General features: G+C 35.5%; 1 long non-coding RNA gene across 1 annotated transcript; it reads right to left on the minus strand.

The window, feature by feature from the left end:
* Positions 1 to 3,102: 3,102 nt before the first annotated feature.
* LOC129421861 (uncharacterized) lies at positions 3,103 to 5,217 on the minus strand. The gene is made up of 3 exons (XR_012368165.1): positions 5,009 to 5,217; positions 4,207 to 4,313; positions 3,103 to 4,126 (listed from the first exon to the last, which is right to left on the minus strand). It is a non-coding gene; the product is annotated as an uncharacterized lncRNA (long non-coding RNA).
* Between the last annotated feature and the right edge of the window lie 783 nt (positions 5,218 to 6,000).

Genomic DNA, 6,000 nt, shown 5'->3' on the forward strand with positions numbered 1-6,000 from the left:
GGGGCCCCCTAGTGGCAACGGGGCCCTATGCAACTGCTTATATTGCTTATTAGGTAGGGCCTGCACTGAATTCAGGTACATTTACCCTTTATGCATTTGGCAGACCCTTTTATCCAAAGCGATTTTTTTGTTCTCTTGGTTCAAACCCATTAGCACAGGTAAATAGGGGGGTGATTCTCACGAAAACTTGGTTTTAAAAATGTCAAGCATGAAAATGTAAAAATTGCTTAAATTTACTTTTTTTGCCACCAGACATTGAAAAACAAAGTCTGGAGTAAATGGGAACATTAATTTAAAAACTTTTACTTATCATTTAACACTTTTTGTAACATAATTTAAAAAATAAGTCCTAAAAAATCTCTACCGCAACAGTCAGAAAACATCAACACTGACATATTTTCAAAATGACATGACAAACCTGAAAGAACATAATTTGGAGATTCTGCACATGCATTTAAAATCAAAGTATTATGCTTCTATTAATTAAATTAACATTTAATAAGCATCTGTTGCGGTAATGATAATCAAAATGTCGTGTAAGCATTCCGACAAGACAATATTTCAAATTAACTGTAAAAAAATGATCTTACCTGGTAGCCATCTTGAAGTAACTGGTCCATGTGCTTGGTCACTCAAAATCAAACTTTATTAAAATTCTGTATGTGTGCTTAAACTGTTCTCAAAAAGTGTTGCGGAGGATGAGAACATCAGGCATGGACACATCATTTTCCTAATTTTTCTTCATTATTATTATACATGAATATTCAGTAAATATTTTTTCTGTCATTTAAAGTAGTCTAGCAAAACATCCATTTATTTTTTTCTCTAATATTTTTGTGTTAATTTGATTAAATTACAACATAACGCATGTTCAAACACAGCCGGACACATTGCGGTAATGAGAATTTCAGCAGAAAATGAGATAAAATTTCCAATTATAAATTCTTATGTTGAAATCACACATTGTGCAAGGTAGAACACAGTATTGAGTTAATTCTGATGCTTTTTAATGTTACTATATTACACATTTTAAAGCTAAAATCATTAGTGCCGTGGTGTTTCAATGGTTTCATGAGAATCACCCAGGGACAGTTTTTGACATTAAATTTACGGTCTAGAACTGTCCCAAACACACACACATAAAACTACAATTCAAGCCTACAGACTTTAAATGTCCCTACTGCAAAATCTTGTGAAGTACTTTCCTAATTGCATGTCTCTGTATTACAGAAGAGTAACACCAGTAATGTATGATCATATTAACAAGGATTTCTGCTGCACTATACCTGTAAAAGAGTCGTCTGCCATTATGATGATACCTGTAACTTGTATGAGATGTTTTTGGAGGTTCTGTAATTGGTAATCGTACAAGAATATAGCGACTTGTCGTGTAAAAAGCTTTTTCTCAACCGGAAATGCCATCCTTAATCAGGCAATTACAGGGCAAACATGGCACTTGTTGTCCAATCGGCACCTTTATAAAGTCAATTAATGGTGGCTTGCCAAGCGTGCACCCCTGCGTGACAGGAAATGTCTCTTTGTTGTAGGCTGCAAAAAGTTGTAATTACTAGGTAGGAGATTTAAATTAAGACTTTACTGTTTTCTGTGCATATGTATCAGTACACCCATCTGGCTCGAAGTGCCTAAACTGCCTTTAGCTTTTTTTAGGTGAGTTTGTACAACACAGTCTACACTATTAATAACCTTTGCTGCATTCTCTCTAATTGCCAGTTTGGCTCACAGGCATGAAAAGAACAAAGGCTGAATATGCAAATGATGGTTTTTATTTCATCAGCTTTTGTGCTGGTTGAGAATCACTGCAGGCCTTTCGAACTAAACACATCTTTATTATCATATCAAAACCTATAAAGACCTATAAAAGTGTGTTGTGTTATACGTTGATATACATTAAATAGCCACGTTTTGCAAGAGACTGCTCAAGCAATGAATAACAATCACATTTTGCACAGTAAACATCACATTCCAGTTTTTTCCTGGACTTCTGATTTGAGAATGGCTTTGAACAAAATCTTTGAAACCATGTAGCCTCTGATTGTAGCTTTTGATTATTAGAGATAAGCACTTTCACATTGAAACAGCAGTAGTGAAGCACTTCGTAGTATTACATTACAAATTGCAATGCCTCTGATTGTATCATTTCATTCTGAAGTGTGAAGCTGGAGGTGAGATGGTAATGATGGACAAACCGAGTGAGCGAGTGATGCTTTGAATCTGTTTGTATCAGAAATAGCTGATTCATTCTAATGCAGCTGAATGGTGCTGTGTTACAGATGTTCTTGTCTAAAACTCTGCATTGCCAATTAGGAAGAGATGAGAGAGACTGCCAAAGGCCTTTGATTCTACTCTCTTTGAAGCAACTGTCGTATTTAACTGCCAAGAAATGGAGGACAGCAAGGTTAGATTGATGCTTTATAAAAGATGGTATCTGCTGAAAAATTATTTCACTTATACATCTGGACTCGTATTTTGAAAACAACAGATAATGATGTTTAGTGTCTATGGTCTAAAAAGCATTTTGTACAGACGGACAGACAGACGATACACTGAAAAGGTACAAAACTTTTTCTGTTGCTGGGGTTTCTGTTTTGTTCCTTTAAATGTACTACCTGTATGCTAAACATGATACAATGTGGTACATGTTTGGGTATGTTATTGTACCTTAACATCATAAAAGGTACACAATAGGTCCCCTTACTTTCAAATTTCAATGTTTTGTATACCCCAAAAGGTAAAAAGTTGAGTGTACCACCCCAGCAACAGAAAAAGTACAGTTTTGTAAATTTTTTCTGACAGTGTAATAGAAACTGTATTCATTCTATGGGAAATATGTGGTGATGCAATTCCTCCACAAATCAATATTTTCTGTATCTGTAAAACTCCTTACTATATATATATATATATATATATATATATATTTATATATACTTAAAGGGATAGTTCACCCAAAAATTAAAATTCTGTCATCATTTTTCCCTCTCATGTTGTTATAAACCTGTATACATTTTTGTTGATGAACACGAAGGAAGATATTTTGAGGAATGTTTGTAACCAGTGAGCCCCATTCACTTCCATAGTACTCACTAAAAACAGTTGGGTTAAAAATAACCCAATAAATAACCCAATGGTGGGTTACTATAGCACCGACCCATTGTTGGGTTATTTTAACCCAATGCATTGGGTAGAAAGTTTTACCCAATTATTTGGGTTATGAAATAACCAATTTGTTGGGTTATTTTTGCAATGCTGTTTTAACCCCATTATTATTATTATTATTATTATTATTATTATTATTATTATTTATTACTATTATTTGCTTTATAAATAAATAATACAAAACTTACAAATACATTTATAATGCTTTAATTTCATTTAGTCATTTGCACCTGCATTTAAATGTATAAATACATACATGTATAGAAGCATAAATACATACACAAATATATACATACATAAATAAACAAAAACACATAAGAACAAAACAAATCTACTCAATCTTATCCAACTAAAAACTGCTTAAAAGCATAGTTCACACATTTTGTCATAATTTTCTCCCTCTCATATCGCTACAAACCTGCACATAAGTCTTTACCCTGATAACCACAAAGGTATATTTCAAAGAATGCTTGAAATCAAACCGATCATGAGCCCCATTCATTTTCATAGTATTCTTTTTTCCTACTATGACAGTCAATGGGGCTCATGATCTGTTTGGTTTCAAACATTACCGAAAATATCTTCCTTTGTGGTCATCAGAACAAAAAAATGTGTACAGTCCCGTAACGACAGGAGAGGAAGAAAACTATGACAATTTTCATTTTTGGGGGAACTGTCCCTTTAAGCAGGTGACAGTGTGTTCAGGAAACATCACCTGGTACAAAATGTATTGTATGTTACAGAAACTACTTAACAGTAGTGAAAGGCTTGGGATACTCTGTATAAAATGTAAAAAAAATATTAAAGCACATGTCAACTGCTGGTCTTGCTCCTGGGCCATGTCTCCCCACGATAACAAAGGCTTGTGATTAGTCGAATTCATCCCATAGCAGGACATCGGGTCTTCTTCATACCTCCTCCTCCAAATACCGAATTATGTTTGTTTTCTGACCTGAAGACAGAATTTTCACAATGTAAATATGCACACATAAACAAGATTAAAAAAAACTAAGTGTCATAAATGATACTTACAGGTTGCAAATTAATAAATGTTTGCTTTGGCTCTTGGTACTGTAGGAAGGCTGAATCATCTTGCTGGCCATTTTGTAAGGTTTTTAATGCAACATCTCCAAGAATGTCTACATTTAAAAAAAAAGAATAATTAATTAAATCTCAAAGCAAACACATCTGGCACGCTGAATAAATACTCTAGTTTGACAGTAGATGGCGCTGAATTGCAAATTCAACCGTTACCGGGGTTACAGTAAACAGTAGTAGACGTGCAGCGCTTTATCATGGATTATACTGAAGTAAGACGACAATAAAAATGCCATCGAGTCATTTCTTAAGAGATTTACATTCAGAATCACATTTATATTACAGCTCTGTGTCTATAACACAGACCGGCTAAAAAAATATTTGGAGCAAAAAACAGCCGGTTGAATCCCTTACAAAAGTTCAAAAACGGTTTTTACTACACTTTAAACCAAAAAGCATTGTCTGTTACAGAAAGCATGGTTAAAGCAATATGGCAATCAATACGTCATGAAACTAACGTTACTACTAAAAGAAGAAATGATTCATTTCCGTAAGGGATTTGGTGCTGTTTAGTATTAAAATAAATTGCAATGTCTCTCTACGTTTATGATGGCTTAAAAACGCGTTTGGCATCGGTAACAGTTAATGAATGGAACAGGTGTAACGGACAAAAACTAGACAACAGTGTTTTTGTACACTTATTTAAACGTGGCTGATAGTTTACTGTGTGTTAGAGCTTAAAGACACTTTGTAGCAAAATAAAACATTACACAAAGATATATATTTTAAAACGTACCTCTCGTGTCTGTCCGCACTCAGCAGTAGCACCTGTTGACCATTGAAATTCAAAATGCGTGACGTGAGCCCGAATTTAACCCAACTCTCTGGGTTGTTATGGAAATAACCCAATACAAGCTAGGAATAACCCAACAGAACAACCCAATATGTTTAACCCACCTATTGGGTAAAAAAAATAACCCAACGGTTTTTAGAGTGTAGTAAAAAAAAGAATACTGAGGAAGTGAATGGGGCTCATCAACGGTTTGTTCAGGTATTTTCTAGGTGCAGTGACCAGTATGCAACACTAGGGGGTAGGTATTCAGCACCGAATGCGTTAGAGCATGGGTCTTCAACCGGGGGTCCGCGGCCCCCAGGGGGTCCGCGACGGAACTGCAGGGGGTCCGCCAAATGATGTTTGACCACAAGCTATTTTTTGCTAAAAACGTAAAATAAATGTACAAAAAAAAACGTTACATGTCCCCTTTAAGTTGTGCACGTGCGTGGCCGCGAAGGCGCGAGTTCAGTTTAACAAGCGGACCAAAATAAAATATCTAAAGATTATAAATGTAAGCTACACTCAGGAAGCAGCAGTAGCGACAGAAAAGGCATCATAAAACAGGTAAATCTTATAGGCATGTGTGTCTTTCTTTCAGAAAGTTATTTTAGGATCAGTGCAACATTGTCTCATTTAAGTTATATTTCTGAACTTGGACGGCTGTTTCACGCGGTCCAGATTTAAAGCGCTAACTCAAAAGGCAAATAACACCACACCGTGTCTGCATTATAAACTTTGACAAAATCGCTCGCATTTAAAAATGTATGAAACGCGCACAGTGATGGTGCTTTGTGCAAGATTCATAGTCAGGTTGAAATACGCCTCTCAAAAAGTTGCCCCAAAGAGATGCGCGCGGACTCAATGCATGTTTTCTCCTGAGTCTGATATGAAGCTCTGCAGAAAATAAACCTGCATTACTCAAACTCGTGACAATGATGATACACGAGAAAGGC

This window comes from Misgurnus anguillicaudatus, chromosome 25 (genome assembly GCF_027580225.2).
Source record: "Misgurnus anguillicaudatus chromosome 25, ASM2758022v2, whole genome shotgun sequence".
NCBI classification, from domain to species: domain Eukaryota; kingdom Metazoa; phylum Chordata; class Actinopteri; order Cypriniformes; family Cobitidae; genus Misgurnus; species Misgurnus anguillicaudatus.